This window comes from Ranitomeya imitator, chromosome 4 (genome assembly GCF_032444005.1).
Source record: "Ranitomeya imitator isolate aRanImi1 chromosome 4, aRanImi1.pri, whole genome shotgun sequence".
Taxonomy (NCBI): domain Eukaryota; kingdom Metazoa; phylum Chordata; class Amphibia; order Anura; family Dendrobatidae; genus Ranitomeya; species Ranitomeya imitator.
The window spans coordinates 233222651-233245055 of record NC_091285.1 but is presented as its reverse complement, the minus strand read 5'-3'; the positions used below and the strand labels follow the sequence as shown (position 1 = coordinate 233245055).

Below are 22405 nucleotides of genomic sequence, written 5' to 3'. Positions count from 1 at the left end.
TGCTCTGGCTGCTATTTTCAGAAAAGGTCTTTCTGAAGCCCTTAAAGATGTTATGGTGGGCTTCCCTACACCTGCTGGTTTCAGCAAATCTATGTCTCTAGCCATTCAGATTGATCGGCGTCTGCGCGAGCGCAGAGCTGTGCACCATATGGCAGTGTCCTCTGAGTGGAGTCCTGAGCCTATGCAATGTGATAGGATTTTGGCTAGAACAGAACGGCAGGAATTCAGACGTCAGAAGAGGCTGTGTTTTTACTGTGGTGATTCTGCTCATGTTATTTCCGATTGCCCTAAGCATACTAGGAGGGTCGCTAGGTCTGTTACCATCAGTACTGTACAGCCTAAATTTCTTTTATCCGTGACCCTGATTTGCTCATTGTCGTCCTTTTCTGTCATGGCATTTGTGGATTCAGGCGCTGCCCTTAACCTAATGGACTTAGAATTCGCCAGGCGCTGTGGTTTTTCCTTGCAGCCTTTGCAGAGCCCTATTCCTTTGAGGGGCATTGATGCTACACCATTGGCCAAGGATAAACCTCAGTACTGGACGCAGATGACCATGTACATGGCTCCAGCACATCAGGAAGATTGCCGTTTTCTGGTGTTGCATAACCTGCATGATGTTGTTGTACTGGGATTTCCATGGTTACAGGAACATAATCCGGTGCTGGATTGGAAAACTATGTCTGTGACTAGTTGGGGTTATCAAGGGGTACATAGTGACGTTCCTTTGATGTCAATTTCCTCTTCCCCCTCTTCTGAGGTCCCTGAGTTTTTGTCGGATTTCCAGGATGTATTTGATGAGCCCAAGTCCAGTTCCCTTCCTCCACATAGGGACTGTGATTGTGCTATTATCTTGATTCCAGGTTGTAAGTTCCCTAAGGGCAGACTTTTCAATCTGTCTGTGCCAGAGCATGCCGCCATGCGGAGTTATGTTAAGGAATCTTTGGAGAAGGGGCATATTCAGCCGTCTTCGTCACCATTGGGAGCGGGTTTCTTTTTTGTTGCTAAGAAGGATGGCTCCTTGAGACCCTATATAGATTATGGTCTTCTTAATAAGATCACGGTCAAATTCCAATACCCCTCGCCTTTGCTTTCTGAGTTGTTTGCTCAGATTAAGGGGGCTAGTTGGTTTACTAAGATTGACCTTCGAAGGGCATATAATCTTGTTCGTATTAAACAGGGTGACGAATGGAAAACTGTTGTAAATTCCGCTCTTGGGCTCCCTCCGGTGGTTGTAAGTAGCACTTTTGTGAGTTCTGCTCTTGGGCTCCCTCTGGTGGTTTTAAGTGGAATGGCTGCTCCTTGGATTTAGCTGTCAGCAGCTGCTTCCACTGATTGTCTTTTCTGCTCGGCTATTTAGCCTGGCTCTTTTCTTCAGCTTGTGCCACTTGTCAATGGTTCCTGGTTGGATTCACATCTCTTTGGAGTTCCCTGTTATCCTGACCAGTTCAGCAAAGCTAAGTCCTTGCTTGCTCTTTTCTGTCCACAGGTTGTGGACTTATCTGTTCTGTGCTTTCTATGTTTGTCCAGCTTGTCAGTATGAATTAATTCTGTGATGCTGGAAGCTCTGGGAAGCAGATTTACCCTCCATACCTTTAGTCAGGTGTGGAGATTTTTGTAAACTCTGTGTGGATTTTTTGTAGTGTTTTATACTGACCGCACAGTATTCCATCCTGTCCTATCTATCTAGCTAGACTGGCCTCCTATGCTCATCCTAGTTTCATTCTGTGTATGTCTTTTCCCTCTCCACTCACAGTCATTACTTGTGGGGGGCTATCTATCCTTTGGGGATTTTCTCTGAGGCAAGATAGTTTTCCTGTTTCTATCTTTAGGGGTAGTTAGTTCTCAGGCTGTGACGAGGTGCCTAGGGAGTGACAGGAGCATCCCACGGCTACTTCTAGTGTTGTGTTGAGCTAAGGGACTGCGGTCAGTACAGATACCACTTCCTTCAGAGCTCGTTCCATGTTGCTCCTAAACCACCAGATCATAACAGTACAAGTGGCCAAAAATGAATTAAATGCATCTCAAAAGAAGGAAAAAATTCTGAGCCATTTTTTTTTCTGTGCTCTCTTTTGTCTTTTTTTCCTCTTGATCTCTGGGTGGTTCAGGATTTATGCTCTGGCATGGATATTCAGGGTTTGTTTTCTCGTGTGGATCAACTTGCTGCAAGAGTACAGAGTATCCAAGATTATGTTGTCCAGACTCCGGCTTTGGAGCCTAGAATTCCTACTCCTGATTTGTTTTTTCGAGACAGATCCAAGTTTTTGAACTTTAAAAATAACTGCAAATTGTTTTTTGCTTTGAAACCCCGTTCTTCTGGTTATCCCATTCAGCAAGTTAAAATCATCATATCCTTGCTGCGTTGTGACCCTCAGGACTGGGCATTCTCCCTTGAAACAGGGGATCCGGCATTATTGAATGTAGACGCATTTTTTCAAGCGCTCGGATTATTGTATGACGAACCTAATTCTGTGGATCATGCAGAAAAAACCCTGTTGGCCTTGTGTCAAGGTCAGGAAGCGGCAGAATTATACTGCCAGAAATTTAGGAAATGGTCTGTGCTCACTAAATGGAATGAGGATGCTCTGGCTGCTATTTTCAGAAAAGGTCTTTCTGAAGCCCTTAAAGATGTTATGGTGGGCTTCCCTACGCCTACTGGTTTGAGCGAATCTATGTCTCTAGCCATTCAGATTGATCGGCGTTTGCGCGAGCGCAAAGCTATGCACCATATGGCAGTGTCCTTAGAGCAGAGTCCTGAACCTATGCAATGTGATAGGATGTTGACATGAACAGAACGGCAGGAATTCAGACGCCAGAATAGGCTGTGTTTTTACTGTGGTGATTCTGCTCATGTTATTTCTGATTGCCCTAAACGTACTAGGAGGGTCGCTAGGTCTGTTACCATTAGTACTGTACAGCCTAAATTTCTTTTATCTGTGACCCTGATTTGCTCATTGTCGTCCTTTTCTGTCATGGCATTTGTGGATTCAGGCGCTGCCCTGAACTTAATGGACTTAGAATTCGCCAGGCGCTGTGGTTTTTCCTTGCAGCCTTTGCAGAGCCCTATTCCTTTGAGGGGCATTGATGCTACTCCATTGGCCAAGGATAAACCTCAGTACTGGACACAGATGACTATGTACATGGCTCCTGCACATCAGGAAGATTGCCGTTTTCTGGTGTTGCATAACCTGCATGATGTTGTTGTGCTGGGATTTCCATGGTTACAGGAACATAATCCGGTGCTGGATTGGAAAACTATGTCTGTGACTAGTTGGGGTTGTCAAGGGGTACATAGTGACGTTCCTTTGATGTCAATTTCCTCTTCCCCCTCTTCTGAGGTCCCTGAGTTTTTGTCGGATTTCCAGGATGTATTTGATGAGACCAAGTCCAGTTCCCTTCCTCCACATAGGGACTGTGATTGTGCTATTAACTTGATTCCTGGTTGTAAGTTCCGTAAGGGCCGACTTGTCAATTTGTCTGTGCCAGAGCATGCCGCCATGCGGAGCTATGTTAAGGAATCTTTGGACAAAGGGCATATTCGGCCCTCTTCGTCACCATTGGGAGCGGGTTTCTTTTTTGTTGCTAAGAAGGTTGGCTCCTTGAGACCCTGTATTGATTATCGTCTTCTTAATAAGATCACGGTCAAATTCCAATACCCCTTGCCTTTGCTTACTGATTTGTTTGCTCAGATTAAGGGGGCTAGTTGGTTTACTAAGATTGACCTCCGAGGGGCATATAATCTTGTTCGTATTAAACAGGGTGACTAATGGAAAACTGCATTTAATACGCCTGAAGGCCATTTTGAATACCTTGTGATGCCATTTGGGCTCTCTAATGCTCCATCTGTGTTCCAGTCTTTCATGCATGATATTTTCCGCAATTATCTTGATAAATTCATGGTCGTATATTTGGATGATATTTTGATTTTTACCAATGATTGGGAGTCTCATGTGAAGCAGGTCAGGATGGTGTTCCAGATCCTTCGTGATAATGCTTTATTTGTGAAGGGGTCTAAGTGCCTATTCGGAGTTCAGAAGGTCTCTTTTTTGGGTTTTCTTTTTTCTCCCTCATCTATAGAAATGGATCCTGTTAAGGTCCAAGCTATTCATGACTGGATCCAACCCACATCTGTGAAGGGTCTTCAAAAATTTTTGGGCTTTGCTAATTTCTATCGCCGTTTCATTGCCAACTTTTCCAGTGTGGTTAAGCCCCTTACTGATTTGACGAAGAAAGGCGCTGATGTGACGAATTGGTCCTCTGAGGCTGTTGAGGCCTTTCAAGAGCTTAAACGCCGATTTACTTCTGCCCCTGTGTTGCGTCAACCGGATATTTCTCTTCCTTTTCAGGTTGAGATCGACGCTTCTGAGATTGGGGCAGGGGCTGTCTTGTCTCAGAGGAATTCTGATGGTTCTTTGATGAAACCGTGTGCTTTTTTTTCCAGAAAGTTTTCGCCTGCGGAACGCAATTATGATATCGGCAATCGGGAGTTGTTGGCTATGAAGTGGGCATTTGAGGAGTGGCGACATTGGCTTGAGGGAGCTAAACACCGTGTTGTGGTCCTGACCGATCATAAGAATCTGATTTACCTCGAGTCGGCCAAGCGGCTGAATCCTAGACAGGCTCGATGGTCCCTGTTTTTCTCCTGTTTTGATTTTGTGGTCTCGTATCTTCCGGGATCTAAGAATGTTAAGGCTGATGCCCTCTCTAGGAGTTTTTCACCTGATTCTCCTGGAGTCCTTGAGCTGGTTGGCATTCTTAAGGAGGGGGTGATTCTTTCTGCTATCTCCCCTGATTTGCGCCGGGTGCTTCAGGAATTTCAGGCTGATAGGCCTGACCGCTGTCCAGTGGGGAAGCTGTTTGTTCCTGATAGATGGACAAGTAAAGTAATTTCTGAGGTTCATTGTTCAGTGTTGGCTGGTCATCCTGGGATTTTTGGTACCAGAGATTTGGTTGCTAGGTCCTTTTGGTGGCCTTCCTTGTCTCGCGATGTGCGTGCTTTTGTGCAGTCCTGTGGGACTTGCGCCCGGGCCAAGCCTTGCTGATCCCGTGCTAGTGGGTTGCTTTTGCCTTTGCCGGTCCCTGAGAGGCCCTGGACGCATATTTCCATGGATTTTATTTCGGATCTTCCTGTTTCCCAGAAGATGTCTGTTATCTGGGTTGTTTGTGACCGGTTCTCTAAAATGGTCCATTTGGTACCTTTGCCTAAGTTGCCTTCCTCCTCAGATCTGGTTCCATTGTTTTTTCAGCATGTGGTTCGTTTGCATGGCATTCCGGAGAATATTGTGTCTGACAGAGGTTCTCAGTTTGTCTCTAGATTTTGGCGGGCCTTTTGTGCTAGGATGGGCATTGATTTGTCTTTTTCTTCGGCGTTTCATCCTCAGACTAATGGCCAAACTGAGCGAACTAATCAGACCTTGGAGACCTATTTGAGATGCTTTGTATCTGCTGATCAGGATGATTGGGTGTCTTTCTTGCCGTTGGCCGAGTTTGCCCTTAATAATCGGGCTAATTCGGCTACTTTGGTTTCACCTTTCTTTTGTAATTTTGGTTTTCATCCTCGTTTTTCTTCTGGGCAGGTTGAGCCTTCTGATTGTCCTGGTGTTGATTCTGTGGTGGACAGGCTGCAGCAGATTTGGACTCAGGTGGTGGACAATTTGACGTTGTCTCAGGAAAGAGCTCAACGTTTTGCTAACCGCTGTCGGCGTGTTGGTCCCCGGCTTCGTGTGGGGGATTTGGTTTGGTTGTCTTCTCATCATGTTCCTATGAAGGTTTCTTCTCCTAAGTTTAAGCCTCGGTTTATTGGTCCTTATAAAATTTCTGAAATTGTTAATCCGGTCTCTTTTCGTTTGGCTCGTCCAGCCTCTTTTGCCATTCATAATGTTTTCCATAGATCTTTGTTGCGGAGATATGTGGTGCCCGTTGTTCCCTTGGTTGACCCTCCTGCCCCGGTGTTGGTTGAGGGAGAGTTGGAATATGAGGTTGAGAAGATTTTGGATTCTCGTTTTTTGAGGCGGAGGCTCCAGTATCTTGTCAAGTGAAAGGGTTATGGCCAGGAGGATAATTCTTGGGTTGTTGCCTCCGATGTCCATGCTACCGATTTGGTTCGTGCTTATCACTTGACTCGTCCTGATCGGCCTGGGGCTCTGGTGAGGGTTCGGTGACCCCTCCTCAAGGGGGGGTACTGTTGTGAATTCCGCTCTTGGGCTCCCTCCGGTGGTTGTAAGTGGCACTTTTGTGAGTTCTGCTCTTGGGCTCCCTCCGGTGGTTTTAAGTGGAATGGCTGCTCCTTGGATTTAGCTGTCAGCAGCTGCTTCCACTGATTGTCTTTTCTGCTCGGCTATTTAGCCTGGCTCTTTTCTTCAGCTTGTGCCACTTGTCAATGGTTCCTGGTTGGATTCACATCTCTTTGGATTTCCTTGTTATCCTGACCAGTTCAGCAAAGCTAAGTCCTTGCTTGCTCTTTTCTGTCCACAGGTTGTGGACTTATCCGTTCTGTGCTTTCTATGTTTGTCCAGCTTGTCAGTATGAATTAATTCTGTGATGCTGGAAGCTCTGGGAAGCAGATTTACCCTCCATACCTTTAGTCAGGTGTGGAGATTTTTGTAAACTCTGTGTGGATTTTTTGTAGTGTTTTATACTGACCGCACAGTATTCCATCCTGTCCTATCTATCTAGCTAGACTGGCCTCCTATGCTCATCCTAGTTTCATTCTGTGTTTGTCTTTTCCCTCTCCGCTCACAGTCATTACTTGTGGGGGGCTATCTATCCTTTGGGGATTTTCTCTGAGGCAAGATAGTTTTCCTGTTTCTATCTTTAGGGGTAGTTAGTTCTCAGGCTGTGACGAGGTGCCTAGGGAGTGTTAGGAGCATCCCAAGGCTACTTCTAGTGTTGTGTTGAGCTTAGGGACTGCGGTCAGTACAAATACCACTTCCTTCAGAGCTCGTTCCATGTTGCTCCTAAACCACCAGATCATAACAGAAAACTGCATTTAATACGCTCGAAGGCCATTTTGAATACCTCGTGATGCCATTCGGGCTCTCTAATGCTCCATCTGTGTTCCAGTCTTTCATGCATGATATTTTCCGCAATTATCTTGATAAATTCATGGTTGTATATTTGGATGATATTTTGATTTTTTCCGATGATTGGGAGTCTCATGTGAAGCAGGTCAGGATGGTATTCCAGATCCTTCGTGATAATGCTTTATTTGTGAAGGGGTCTAAGTGCCTATTCAGAGTTCAGAAGTTCTCTTTTTTGGGTTTTATTTTTTCTCCCTCGTCTATAGAAATGGATGCTGTTAAGGTCCAAGCTATTCATGACTGGATTCAACCCACATCTGTGAAGAGCCTTCAAAAATTTTTGGGCTTTGCTAATTTCTATCGCCATTTCATTGCCAACTTTTCCAGTGTGGTTAAGCCCCTTACTGATTTGACGAAGAAAGGCGCTGATGTGACGAATTGGTCCTCTGCAACTGTTGAGGCCTTTCGGGAGCTTAAACGCCGATTTACTTCTGCCCCTGTGTTGCGTCAGCCGGATGTAGTTTTTAATACTGACCGCACAGTATTCCGTCCTGTCCTATCTATCTAGCTTGACTGGCCTCCTGTGCTACATCCTGGTTTCATTGTACGTATGTCTTTTCCCTCTCCACTCACAGTCATTACTTGTGGGGGACTATCTATCCTTTGGGGATTTTCTCTGAGGCAAGATAGTTTTCCTGTTTCTATCTTTAGGGGTAGTTAGTTCTCAGGCTGTGACGAGGTGCCTAGGGAGTGACAGGAGCATCCCACGGCTACTTCTAGTGTTGTGTTGAGCTTAGGGACTGCGGTCAGTACAGGTACCACCTCCTTCAGAGCTCGTCCCATGTTGCTCCTAAACCACCAGTTCATAACAGTCTTCTTTCCCTCAAGTCACTCTGGCTGCTTCCACGTCCTCTCCTGAACCCATGCAGGTTGATCGCCTCAAGTCTGCCAAGCAGCACCGCAAGGAGAGACTCACACAGGGTCTTTGTTTTTATTGTGGCAGTGCCTCTCATCTTCTACGTTCCTGCCCTCTGAAGCCGGGAAACGCCTCCGCCTAGGACAGGTAAGAGAGGCCTCCCTAGGTAGCTTTGATTCCTCTCCCCCATGATTCTGTCCGTTATTTTACATTTGGGTTCCCGTCGTTTTTCTCTTGACGCTTATGTTGATTCTGGTGCTGCTGGAAACTTTGTTCAACTTGAGGTAGTAAATAGGCTTGGGATACCTGTTAGACCTCTGGAGACTCCTAGAAATTTAGCTTCTGTCGATGGTCAGCTTTTGCGGGAGACCGTCAACTTGGTTACGGGGGAGGTTGAACTTCAGATTGGAGCCCTACACCGTGAGAAATTGTTTTTTTTTTGTCTTACTCTCTCTGTCTCATTCTTTCCTTTTGGGCTTCCCTGGCTAAGAACTCACGAGCCCACTCTGGACTGGTGTACAGGAGACATTTTGAGTTGGGGACAGTCTTGTCAGAATAGATGCCTGCTCTCCGTCATACCAACAGGTTCCTCTCAAGCCACTCCGGAATCTGTGAATCTCTCTTCTGCCTATCACTCTTTTTCGGATGTGTTTAATAAGAAGGAGGTAGAGATTCTACCACCGCATCACTCTTATGACTGTCCAATTGATCTGGTTCCTGGTTCTAATCCACCTAGAGGTCGTATTTATCCTCTGTCGCCTACTGAAACTCAAGCCATGTCTGAATACGTCCAAGAAAATCTGACCAGAGGCTTCATTCGGAAGTCTTCTTCACCTGCTGGAGCTGGCTTTTTCTTTGTTAAGAAGAAAGATGGTTCCCTTCTTCCATGCATAGACTGCCGGGGCCATCACGATTAAGAAGAAGTACCCACTTCCTCTTATTCCCGAACTTTTTGATCGTCTGCGAGGGGCACGAATCTTCACCAAGTTGGATCTTCGAGGGGCCTATAATTTGGTCCATATCCGTTCGGGTGACAAGTGGAAGACTGCGTTTAACACCAGGGATGGCCATTACGAATATCTGGTTTTGCCCTTCGGGTTATGCAATGCACCCGCAGTCTTCCAGGAGCTGGTGAATGATGTTTTTCGGGATCTTCTTTACACCTGTGTGGTGGTGTACTTGGACAATATTCTTGTGTTTTCTCCAGATCTGTCTTCCCATAGGAGAGATGTTCGGCAAGTACTTCTGCGTTTGAGAGAGAATCGGCTATACGCAAAACTGGAAAAGTGCGTCTTTCAACAGTCATCTCTACCTTTTTTGGGTTTCATTATTTCCGATACAGGTCTGCGTATGGATCCAGGAAAGGTTTCTGCTGTACTCAACTGGCCATGCCCGCTTGGAGTTAAAGCAATTCAGCGATTTCTTGGATTCGCCAACTATTATCGGCAGTTTATCCCTCACTTTTCCTCTTTATCAGCTCACATCTCCTCCATGATTCGTAAGGGTGCCAACCCTCACCATTGGTCTAATGAGGCTGAGGAGGCTTTCCGGTTTCTCAAGCAAGCCTTTGCCTCTGCGCCGATACTTCAACATCCTGTAGCCAGTAATCCCTTCGTTCTTGAAGTTGATGGTTCTGCTGTCGAAGCCGGAGCTGTGCTCTCTCAAAGATCTTCTTCTGGTCGTCTTATGCCCTGTGGCTTTTTCTCCAAGACTTTTTCTTCTTCTGAAAAGAATTATTCCATCAGAAATAAGGAACTATTGGCTATCAGATTGGCACTGGTGGAGTGACGGTATCTGTTAGAGGGAGCCTTACATCGTTTTGTGATCTATACGGATCACAAGAATCTGGCTTATATTCGTTCAGCACATAGACTGAATCCGCGACAGGCCAGGTGGGCCCTGTTCTTCCTCAGGTTTGATTTTGAACTTCGTTTCCTGCCTGGTAATAAAAACTCCAAAGCTGACGCTCTGTCTAGGTCGTTTCAGTGGATATTGAAGAGAAGCCTGCACACATCATTTATCATGCCAGAGTCATCACGGTCGCTCCGCTTTCTTTCTCATCTTTGCCTCCGGGTAAAACGTTCATTGCAGCAGGGAACAGGAGACGTGTCTTACTTTGGGGCCATGCTTCCAAACTGGCTGGACATGTCGGTTTTGAGAAGACCTTTCGTTTGATCTCTCGCTACTACTGGTGGTCTACTCTGTCTGAAGATGTCCGAAGTTTTGTCGCCTCCTGCCCTTCCTGTGCCAGGAATAAGGTTCCCAGGCAATTACCTTCTGGTCTTCTGCATCCTCTACCAGTGCCTTCTTCTCCGTGGCAACATTTGTCTATGGTTTTCATTACAGACTTGCATCGTTCATCTGGTTGCTCCGTTATTTTTGTGGTCTGGACCGTTTTTCCAAAATGGCCCATTTCATTGTTCTTCCTGGTTTACCTTCTGCACCTTAATTGGCGAAGATTTTTGTTCATCATGTTTTTTGTGTTCATGGACTTCCCCAACATATTGTTTCTGATCGTGGAGCCCAGTTCATCGCCCAATTCTGGAGATCCCTCTGTAAGTCATCTCGCTTGACTTCTCTTCGGCTTACCATCCACAATCCAACGGCCAAGTGGAACGCACTAATCAGACGTTAGTGACCTATCTCCGTCATTTCACTAATGCCCATCAGAATGACTGGTTTATTTGCTACCATGGGCCGAATTTTCCTACAATCATTCCAGCGAAGCTTCCAGCAAATCTCCATTCTTCATCGTCTATGGTCAACACCCTGGCCTTCCTCTACCGGTTTCTCCTGTCTCTTCTGTGCCAGCGGCAGATCTTCTGTCTAGAGAGTTCTCTAGGGTCTGGCAGGAGACCAAGTCCTCCCTCGAGTTGGCTCAACTTAGGATGAAGAGACATGCCAATAAAAGGCGTCTTGATTTCCCCATTTTCCATCCTGGGGATAAGGTCTGGGTTTCCTCTAAGTTGATTCGTCTTAAGATTCCTTCACATAAGCTGGGTCCCCGTTATATCGGTCCTTTCGAGGTTTTGACGCGCATTAATGATATTTCTTATAAGCTTACGTTACCTGCCTCTCTTCGTATTTCTAATTCTTTTCATGTGTCTCTCCTTAAGCTGGCGGTGTTTAATCAGTTTCATGCTTCTTCTCTTTGTTCTCCTTCGCCTGTTTCTGCGGATAATGTCTTTGAGGTTAGGGACATCCTAGCTATGAAAAGATACAGGGGAAAGACTTTGTTTTTGGTTGACTGGAAGGGTTTGGGTCCTGAAGAGAGGTCCTGGGAGCCTCGGGAGAACATTCTGGCTCCCCAAATTTTGTCCAGGTTTCTTTCTAGCCTTAGAAAGAGGGGGTGTAAAGATGGGGGTACTGTCACGCCGCCTCCGCTGCTGCCTTCTGCACCCTGCTATACTCGAAGACACAAAAGAGCATAGTAGAACCAAAAACACTCAGTTTAAAAAAATCACAGTAATCCGCAAGTGCTAGTAAAAAGATGTAAAAATCAGGTTATTCGGTTGATAAGTTTTTAGCAAAAAAATGTATACTAAGCTGCTCCACCAAATGTCAAGGTATACCCATATCAGAGCAGTCCTAACTGATGTATGCAATCCCTGTCTGATGTATTTAAAAACCTGTTAATCTGTATATTACCTGTGTGAACAGGGTTCAGAGAGGAAAAATCCATGTGGACATGCTCAGTGAAACAGCTTTTGCGCAGATAGCCCAAGAGGAGTGGTGGGTAACTCCCTAGTCTTGTAGACACAAGAGAACAATTATAGAAAAAGGAACACATGGGCTACTTGCACAGTGAACAAGTCTGTAGGAAAATGTTCACACACCACCAAGAAACTTGAAGACACAAAAGAGCATAGTAGAACCAAAAACACTCAGTTTCAAAAAATCACAGTAATCCGAAAGTGCTAGTAAAAAGATGTAAAAAACAGGGTATTCGGTTGATATGTTTTTTGCAAAAAATGTATACTAAGCTGCTCCACGAAACGTCAAGGTATACCCATATCAGAGCAGTCCTAACTGATGTATGCAATCCCTGTCTGATGTATTTAAAAACCTGTTAATCTGTATATTACCTGTGTGAACAGGGTTCAGAGAGGAAAAATCCATGTGGACATGCTCAGTGAAACAGCTTTTACGCAGATAGCCCAAGAGGAGTGGTGGGTAACTCCCTAGTCTTGTAGACACAAGAGAACAATTATAGAAACAGGAACACATGGGCTACTTGCACAGTGAACAAGTCTGTAGGAAAATGTTCACACACCACCAAGAAACTTGAAGCAACCTAACCTGTTGTGAATTCTGTTGTCGAACTCCCTCCTGTGGTCGTGAATGGTACTTCGGCGAGTTCTGTCCATGGACTCCCTCTGGTGGCTGTGAGTAGAGCTGCTGCTTCTGAGGTTCCTTACACAGGTGACGTGGTTTATCCTTTGGTTGGCTGCTCTATTTAACTCCACTCAGATCGTTACTCCATGCCAGCTGTCAATGTTCCTGCATTGGTTCAGTTCGCTCTTGGATCCTTCTGGTGACCTGTCTACTCCAGCAGAAGCTAAGTTCCTGCTTGTTATTATTTGTTCATTGTTTCCTTGTCCAGTTGGCTATCATGATTTTGTCTTGCTAGTCGGTGCGGAGGTCTTTTTGCACACTCTGCGTGGTCTTTTGTAGTTTTTTGTGCTGACTGCAAAGATACCTTTCCTATCCTCTGTCTGTTTAGTAAGTCTGGCCTCCCTTTGCTGAAACCTGTTTCATTTCTGCGTTTGTGACTTTCATCTTTACTCACAGTCAATATATGTGGGGGGCTGCCTTTTCCTTTGGGGAATTTCTCTGAGGCAAGGTAGGCTTTATTTTTCTATCTCTAGGGCTAGCTAGCTCTTAGGCTGTGAAGAGGCGTCTAGGGAGAGTCAGGAACGCTCCACGGCTATTTCTAGTTGTTGTGATAGGATTAGGGGTTGCGGTCAGCAGAGCTCCCACTTCCCAGAGCTTGTCCTGTTGAGTTTAACTATCAGGTCGTGCCGGGTGCTCTTAACCACCAGGTCCATAACACTAACCTAAAAGAGGCTGATACCCAATCAAATCAATAGAATCTTTAATAATCAAAACAAGAGACAATAAACACACATGTATATAAAAGGAAAAACAAATGCAGAGTATGCTAAATTACTCAGAAAAATAATTACAGCAATCTCTCCCCCAAAATATTAATGTAAGTTAAATATATCTGATAAGTAAACAGAATGAAAAGGACATTGTCCTGTATAAAAGTAGTGAACAGTATTGTTGACAGCACAAATAGTAAACCAGTCTATATAGTGCAGCGCAATAAATAATTAGGCATTCTGTACCATGATCTATTCAAACAACCAACTGGTTAGTACATGAGGTATGAATTATGTAGTACTGGTAGGATAACACACGAGTGCTGTAGAGAAAAAAAAAAAAAAAAAAAAAAAATATATATATATATATATATATATATATATACATATATATGCCACAGAAATAAAGTGCATACAGTATATAAATAAATAATACCATAAAATAAATTGTCAGAAAACCTTCTGTAATAATAAAATTGATCACTCATTTGCTTGAGGTGGAGTGCAGGATATGACCTAGTGATCCACAGAGAACAAATGATGCACAAAGTGCTTAATTAGAGAGAATGCCAAGTAAACAATAAGTAAAATTATTTTGTCACATGAATAAAGCGCAGTGCAAAAAATTCCTCAGTCCCAGTGGCCAAGTATATTGAAATTCCATAATGGGTACAAGGACAAACACTCCAGTACAGTGGCTTATAACATTAACTGGCACACATAGAGGGAAGATCAAGTTTACAACTTAAGTAGTCAAAAGACCCCAACGCATGTTTCATGTTTATCTTCTTCCTGGGGGGGGGGGGATATATGAGAAGGAATGGATGCATGGTCCTTTTATAGTAAAACTCACGAATGGTGGCAGTGGTTTGAAAGGGGTTCACTCACTGCCCAAGCCGGAAACCGGATGTGCGCATCATTAGTCCACACCCACATCCGACGCGTCAGAATGGAAGCGTGGAACAAGCGACTCTGAAAATACGCCTACACAGGGATCCGTCACCTGGAGGCCAATGGCAGTGCACACCGCAAGGAAGTACATCACATAGGGCGTGCGCATGGAGCGTGACCTGACATGTTGACATAGTGATTCAACCCAAGCAAAGGATTGTTTAGATCACATCATGGACACATACAAAAGAGTTTGTTGAAAACAAGAGACTGAGGGGAGTCTGCAGATAAGATATAAATAAACCCAGATAACAAATATTAGTATATAACAGAAGTGTTAAGAAAAATATAAAAAATAATAAAGTGGAAAAAATCTGAATGAAAGTGTGTGAAGTTGACCCTGAATCTCTAAATCACTTGGACAAAGTCCACAGTGGCAGAAAGCATAAACATATGAATGTGACGAGACAGATGTGTGAGAATCAAATAGTCACACATCAGTTTCAATGCTACACATAAATACTAAGACCACAGTGACAAACAGCATTAATATGTGTAACGAGACTGTGAATGTTGATAATTACACACCAGTGTCAACACTATTAAAGAGAAAAAAGAACTGTGAATGAGGAGTACATGTGATGAGTCAATGTGAAAAAGTAATAATAAAAAAGAATAAAAATATTAAGAGAAAATACATCCACTTCTATACACAGAGTAAAGGTACAGTACATGTTAACAATCGACTCCTAAGGGTAAGAGGTGAGAAAAAGCGCAGTCCTAAAAGATAACCAGATGGGCAAGAGGAAAATCCAACAAGATGGACAGATGGACGACACCAAAAATCCGATCAAACGATACGGTAATTAAATAAAGGACGACTCCAACAATCTAAAACCTTAGTTAAAAAGAGACAAGAGAATTAATAAAATAACGACCAGATAACCTAAAAACAATACATCATTAAATATTTCCAAGAAAAGAGCAAAACTACGGTACTTGCTTTATTCAAGCCATTAGGCTAGATGGAACCAATTTTTCAAATCCATCAAGCCTCTAACTGGACCATAGTTTTTCTCCAACTTCCAGCTCATTTATCTATGCCAGGGGTCCCCAACTCCAGGCCTCGAGGGCCGCCAACAGTGCAGGTTTTCAGGATTTCTTTAGTATTGCATCGGTGGTAATGTGATCATCTGCACAGGTGATGATTCCAACCCCTGTGCAAAACTAAGGAAATCCTGAAAACCTGCACTGTTGGCGGCCCTCGAGGCCTGGAGTTGGGGACCACTGATCTATGCAGACCCTTTCAATTCCCATCACTAGGGTTGAGCGAAACGGGTCGTTCATTTTCAAAAGTCGCCGACTTTTGGCAAAGTCGGGTTTCATGAAACCCGATCCGACCCCTGTGCGGGGTCGGCCATGCGGTATGCGACTTTCGCGCCAAAGTTGCGTTTCAATGACGCGAAAAGCGCCATTTCTCAGCCAATGAAGGTAAACGCAGAGTGTGGGCAGCGTGATGACATAGGTCCTGGTCCCCACAATCTTAGAGAAGGGCATTGCAGTGATTGGCTTGCTGTCTGCGGCGTCACAGGGGCTATAAAGGGGCGTTCCCGCCGACCGCCATCTTACTGCTGCTGATCTGAGCTTAGGGGGAGGTTGCTGCCGCTTCGTCAGAAGCAGGGATAGCGTTAGGCAGGGTCCATTAACCACCAAACCGCTTGTGCTGTAGCGATTTGCACTGTCCAACACCACCTTCGGTGTGCAGGGACAGTGGAAGCTACATTTTTATTTTTTTTCCTCAGCGCTGTAGCTCATTGAGCTGCCCTAGAAGGCTCCCTGATAGCTGCATTGCTGTGTGTACGCCGCTGTGCAAACCAACTGCTTTTTTCAAAGCACAAATCCTCTTGTTCCTTCCTTTCTGCACAGCTATCTTGTTTGTTTGTCCACACTTTTTATTTAATTTGTGCATCAGTCCACTCCTTATTGCTGCCTGCCATACCTGGCTGAGATTACTGCAGGGAGATAGTAATTGAAGGACAGTTCCTTTTTTTTTTTTTTTTTTTTTTTGTGGGAGATTAAGATTGGCATTTCTGCTAGAGTGCCATCCCTGTCTGTGCCATCTCTCACTCAGTGGGCCATAGAAAGCCTATTTATTTTTTTGCTTGATTTGGGTTCTAAAATCTACCTGAAAAAATCACTACATCAATCAGTGGGAGAAAAATATTGGCCTCAGGGCTTGTGTGCCACTCCTGACTCCTGTGTGTGCCATCTCTCAGTCAGTGGGCCATAGAAAGCCTATTTATTTTTTTGCTTGATTTGGGTTCCAAAATCTACCTGAAAAAATCACTACATCAATCAGTGGGAGAAAAATATTGGCCTCAGGGCTTGTGTGCCACTCCTGACTCCTGTGTGCATCATCACTCACTCAGTGGGCCATAGAAAGCCTATTTTTTTTTTTTGCTTTATTTGGGTTCTAAATTCTACCTGAAAAAATCAATAAATCAATCAGTGGGAGATTAATATTGGCCTTTGGGCTTGTGTGCCAGTCCTAAGCGTGCCATCTCTCTCACAAATAGTGGGCCATAGAAAGCCTATTTTTTTTTTTTTTTGGTTTTATAAATTCTCCCTGAAAAAAAAAAGGGAGATTAATATTGGCCTTTGGGCTTGTGTGCCAGTCCTAAGCGTGCCATCTCTCTCTCTCAGATAGTGGGCCATAGAAAGCCTATTTATTATTTTTTTTATTGGGTTTATAAATTTTCCCTGAAAAAAAAAAAAAAAAGTGGGAGATTAATATTGGCCTCTGGGCTTGTATGCCAGTCCTGAGCGTGCTGGGCTTGTATGCCAGTCCTGAGCGTGCCATCTCTCTCACAAATAGTGGGCCATAGAAAGCCTATTTATTTTATTTTTTTGGTTTTATAAATTCTCCCTGAAAAAAAAAAGGGAGATTAATATTGGCCTTTGGGCTTGTGTGCCAGTCCTAAGCCTGCCATCTCTCTCTCAGATAGTGGGCCATAGAAAGCCTATTTATTATTTTTTTTATTGGGTTTATAAATTTTCCCTGAAAAAAAAAAAGTGGGAGATTAATATTGGCCTCTGGGCTTGTGTGCCAGTCCTGAGCGTGCCATCTCTCTCATAAATAGTGGGCCATAGAAAGCCTATTTATTTTTTTGGTTGATTTGGGTTCTAAATTATACCTGAAAAAATCAATAAATCAATCAGTGGGAGATAAATATTGGCCTCTGGGCTTGTGTGCCACTCCTGACTCCTGTGTGCGTCGTCTCTCACTCAGTGGGCCATAGAAAGCCTATTTTTTGTTTTATTTGGTTTCTAAATTCTTCCTGAAAAATCATTTTTTTTTATTATTTTTTTTTCTAAAGTCTCCCTGAAAAAAAAAAAAATCAAATCAGTGGGAGATTAATATTGCCCTTCCTGCTTGTGTGCCAGTCTTGACTCCTGGGTGTGCCATCTCTCTCTCTCCAATTGTGGGCCATAGAAAGCCTATTTATTTTTTTGCTTGATTTGGGTTCCAAAATCTACCTTAAAAAATCACTAAATCAATCAGTGGGAGATAAATATTGGCCTCTGGGCTTGTGTGCCACTCCTGACTCCTGTGTGCGTCATCTCTCACTCAGTGGGCCATAGAAAGCCTATTTTTTGTTTTATTTGGTTTCTAAATTCTTCCTGAAAAAATCATTTTATTCTATTATTTTTTTTTCCTAAATTCTCCCTGAAAAAAAAAAAAAAATCAAATCAGTGGGAGATTAATATTTACATTTGTGCTTCAGTGACAGTCCTGCGTGTGTGGCATCTCTCTCATTTGTTGCCACCAAAAACAGAGTGTGTAACATTGTGCCTGATTTTCGTTGTGGTCTCACCCACCTGTAAAGGGGTAGCTAAATCATACTGAAGTTATAGCTCACCGTGTAAGTTGTGTGACAGCAACAAATACCGTTAGTTTGGTTACGTTTTTAAAACAATGAGGAAGTCTGGTGGAAGAGGTCGTGGCCGGGGGCGTTTATTGTCAGCTGGTAATGAGGGTAGTGGTAGTGGTGGAGCATCAGGTGGTCGTGGGAAAAAAAATATTGCACCTAAGTCTGGAGCTGTGGAGCCAGGTTCGTCGTCTGGCTACACAAGGCCTCGAACGCTCCCTTTTCTGGGAGTAGGAAAACCGCTTTTAAAGCCGGAGCAGCAAGAGCAAGTTTTGGCTTATCTTGCTGACTCAGCCTCTAGCTCTTTTGCCTCCTCTCGTGAAACTGGTAAATGTAAAAGCAGCGCGTCGTTAGTGGATGTTCACGGTCAGGGACAAGTCGCTTCCTTGTCCTCTTCAGCAAAAACAACAACAGAGAAGAATGCAGCAGGCGATACAACGGGTTACTCCATGGAGCTCTTTACACATACCGTCCCTGGCTTAGAAAGTGAAGCAGTTAACAGTCCATGCCCATTACAAGTTGAATCTGACATGGAGTGCACTGATGCACAGCCACAGCCAGACTACTATGCTGGTCCTTTGACTCAGACCACAACATTGCCCTCGCAGGGTAATGATCAAGAATCAGACCCTGATGAGACTATGTTGCCCCATCACGAATGCTATACCACCGACCGACACGGTGACACAGACGAAGTTGCACACGAGCTACAAGAAGAGGTAATAGATGACCCAGTTCTTGACCCCGATTGGCAGCCATTGGGGGAACAGGGTGCAGGCGGCATAAGTTCTGAAGCGGAGGAGGAGGGGCCGCAGCAGGCATCAACATCGCAACAGGTTCCATCTGCCGGGCCCGTATCTTGCCCAAAACGCGTGGCAAAGCCAAAACCTGTTGGAGGACAGCGTGGCCATCCTGTTAAAGCTCAGTCTGCAATGCCTGAAAAGGTATCCGATGTTAGAAAGAGTGCAGTCTGGCATTTTTTTAAACAACATCCAATTGATCAGCGCAAAGTCATCTGTCAAAAATGTTCAACTACCTTAAGCAGAGGGCAGAATCTGAAAAGTCTCAATACAAGTTGCATGCATAGACATTTAACCACCATGCATTTGCAAGCTTGGACTAACTACCAAACGTCCCTTAAGGTTGTAGCACCCTCGGCCAATGAAGCTAGTCATCAACGCAACATCCCTTCCGGCAGTGTAGGGCCACCATTTTCCGCACCACCTGCAGTATCTGTGCAGGTTTCTTTGCCAGGCCAAAGCAGTCAAGGTCAGGGAATCACCAGTTTCGTAGTAGGAAACACTGCATCTAGGGCACCGGCGGCAACAATACCATCTCCCACCGTCTCTCAGTCTGCCATGTCCACCGGCACCCCCGCTAGTTCCACGATCTCCAGCTCTCCAGTCCAGCTCACCCTACATGAGACTATGGTTAGAAAAAGGAAGTACTTAGCCTCGCATCCGCGTACACAGGGTTTGAATGCCCACATAGCTAGACTAATCTCGTTAGAGATGATGCCCTACCGGTTAGTTGAAAGCGAAGCTTTCAAAGCCCTGATGGACTACGCTGTACCATGCTACGAGCTACCCAGTCGACACTTTTTTTCCAGAAAAGCCATCCCAGCCCTCCACCAGCATGTTAAAGAGCGCATCGTCCATGCACTCAGGCAATCTGTGAGCACGAAGGTGCACCTGACAACAGATGCATGGACCAGTAGGCATGGCCAGGGACGTTACGTGTCCCTCACGGCACACTGGGTGAATGTTGTGGATGCAGGGTCCACAGGGGACAGCAAGTTTGGGACAGTTCTGCCTAGCCCACGGTCTAGGAAACAGTTGGCTGTAGCCGTTCGCACCCCCTCCTCCTCGCCCTCCTACAGAAGCGAGAGCTCGTCCACAGACCGCAGTCGCACAACCACTCCATCCGCAGCTGCCACTGTTGCACACCAGGTCTCCCATTATGGGGCAGCTACTGGCAAACGTCAGCAGGCTGTATTGGCTATGAAGTGTTTGGGCGACAACAGACACACCGCGGAAGTTCTGTCCGAGTTCTTGCAGAAAGAAACGCAGTCGTGGCTGGGCACTGTAGATCTTGAGGCAGGCAAGGTAGTGAGTGATAACGGAAGGAATTTCATGGCTGCCATCTCCCTTTCCCAACTGAAACACATTCCTTGCCTGGCTCACACCTTAAACCTAGTGGTGCAGTGCTTCCTGAAAAGTTATCAGGGGTTATCCGACCTGCTCCTCAAAGTGAGTGGACTTTGCTCACATATCCGCCGTTCGCCCGTACACTCCAGCCGTATGCAGACCTATCAGCGTTCTTTGAACCTTCCCCAGCATCGCCTAATCATAGACGTTGCAACAAGGTGGAACTCAACACTGCACATGCTTCAGAGACTGTGCGAACAGAGGCGGGCTGTTATGTTTTTGTGGGAGGATACACATACACGGGCAGGCAGTAGGATGGCAGACATGGAGTTGTCAGGTGTGCAGTGGTCGAAGATTCAAGACATGTGTCAAGTCCTTCAGTGTTTTGAGGAATGCACACGGCTGGTTAGTGCAGACAACACCATAATAAGCATGAGCATCCCCCTAATGCGTCTGCTGATGCAAAGTTTGACGCACATAAAGGATCAGGCGTCTGCAGCTGAGGAAGAGGAAAGCCTTGATGACAGTCAGCCATTGTCTGGCCAGGGCAGTGTACAGGACGAGGTAGCGGGCGAAGAGGAGGAGGAGGACGAGGAGGATGATGGGGATGATTATATTTTTAATGAGGAAGCTTTTCCGGGGCCACTGGAAATTGTTGGCGCGGCAAGGCCGGGTTTTGGTTTTTGGAGGGACACAAGTGACGTGGATTTGCCTGTAACTGCCCCTCAACCAAGCACAACCGCAGATTTGAGAACTGGACCTTTGGCCCACATGGCGGATTATGCCTTACATATCCTCAAAAGGGACACACGCATTACTAAAATGATGAACGATGACGATTACTGGTTGGCCTGCCTCCTTGATCCTCGCTATAAAGGCAAATTGCAAAATATAATGCCACATGACAACTTGGAAATAATATTAGCAACCAAACAATCAACTCTTGTTGACCGTTTGCTTCTGGCATTCCCTGCACACAGCGCCCGTGATCGTTCTCACACGAGCTGCAGTGGCCAGCAGACCAGAGGTGTTAGAGGGGCAGAAATCAGAAGTGGCGTTGGCCAGAGGGGTTTTCTGACCAGGTTGTGGAGTGATTTTGCTATGACCGCAGACAGGACAGGTACTGCAGCATCAATTCAAAGTGACAGGAGACAACATTTGTCCAGTATGGTTACAAACTATTTTTCATCCCTTATCGACGTTCTCCCTCAACCGTCATTCCCATTTGATTACTGGGCATCCAAATTAGACACCTGGCCAGAATTGGCAGAATATGCATTGCATGAGCTTGCTTGCCCGGCAGCTAGTGTCCTATCAGAAAGAGTATTCAGTGCTGCAGGTTCAATACTAACAGAAAAAAGGACTCGTCTGGCTACCCAAAATGCAGATGATCTAACCTTCATTAAAATGAACCACAACTGGATTTCGAAATCTTTTGCCCCACCTTGCCCGGCTGACACCTAGCTTTCCTATGAAAAGGTCTTGCCTGTGGACTATTCTGAATGACCTTTTCCAATCTCGTAATTTTCTGCACCTGATTGTCCAGCATACGACATGTTTACACCTCACTAAATGGCCAAACTCCCCACACGGGGCCGTGGTATCGCCACTTGGCACCAGCACCCGTGAGAGTGCTGTTTGTCTGAAGAGGTGGGTGTGCCCGCTCTTGGTCGACGACACTGCCACTGGGTCCCTCATAGTACAATAAAGTGTCTCTGGCGGTGGTGGTGCGCACCCAACGTCAGACACACCGTTGTAATATGAGGGGCCCTGGGCCTGTACCGCCGGCCACAAGACAGTTCCCCCCCCAGCTCAAACAGTGCTCTACCACTTGCAAAATTATCTCTCACAGCTCCACCAATGTTTAGTCTATGCGCTGACATCCTTCAATGCCTGGCACTGACAATACCATTGTATTGACATTTTTGTTATGTTAGGCCTTCGAAGCCTGTCCCTCCTTCCACTAGGCCTCCACTGACCATTGTACTGCTGCCCGTGTACCCCTGGAACCAATTTTAAATTGCCAACAGCCCTATTTTTTTATGTTAGGCCTTCGAAGCCTGTCTGCGGTCCCTCCTTCCACTAGGCCTCCACTGACCTTTGTACTGCTGCCCTTGTACCACTGGAACCAATTTTAAATTGCCAACAGCCCTATTTTTTTATGTTAGGCCTTCGAAGCCTGTCTGCGGTCCCTCCTTCCACTAGGCCTCCACTGACCATTGTACTGCTGCCCTTGTACCACTGGAACCAATTTTAAATTGCCAACAGCCCTATTTTTTTATGTTAGGCCTTCGAAGCCTGTCTGCGGTCCCTCCTTCCACTAGGCCTCCACTGACCATTGTACTGCTGCCCGGGTTCCCCTGGAACCAATTTTAAATTGCCAACAGCCCTATTTTTTTAT

At 45.3% G+C, this 22405-nt stretch overlaps 1 protein-coding gene across 1 annotated transcript in view; it reads left to right on the top strand.

The window, feature by feature from the left end:
- ACSS3 (acyl-CoA synthetase short chain family member 3) overlaps nucleotides 1–22405 on the top strand; it is a 298198-nt gene that overhangs the window by 86821 nt on the left and 188972 nt on the right. The gene's annotated exons all lie outside the window — the stretch shown is intronic.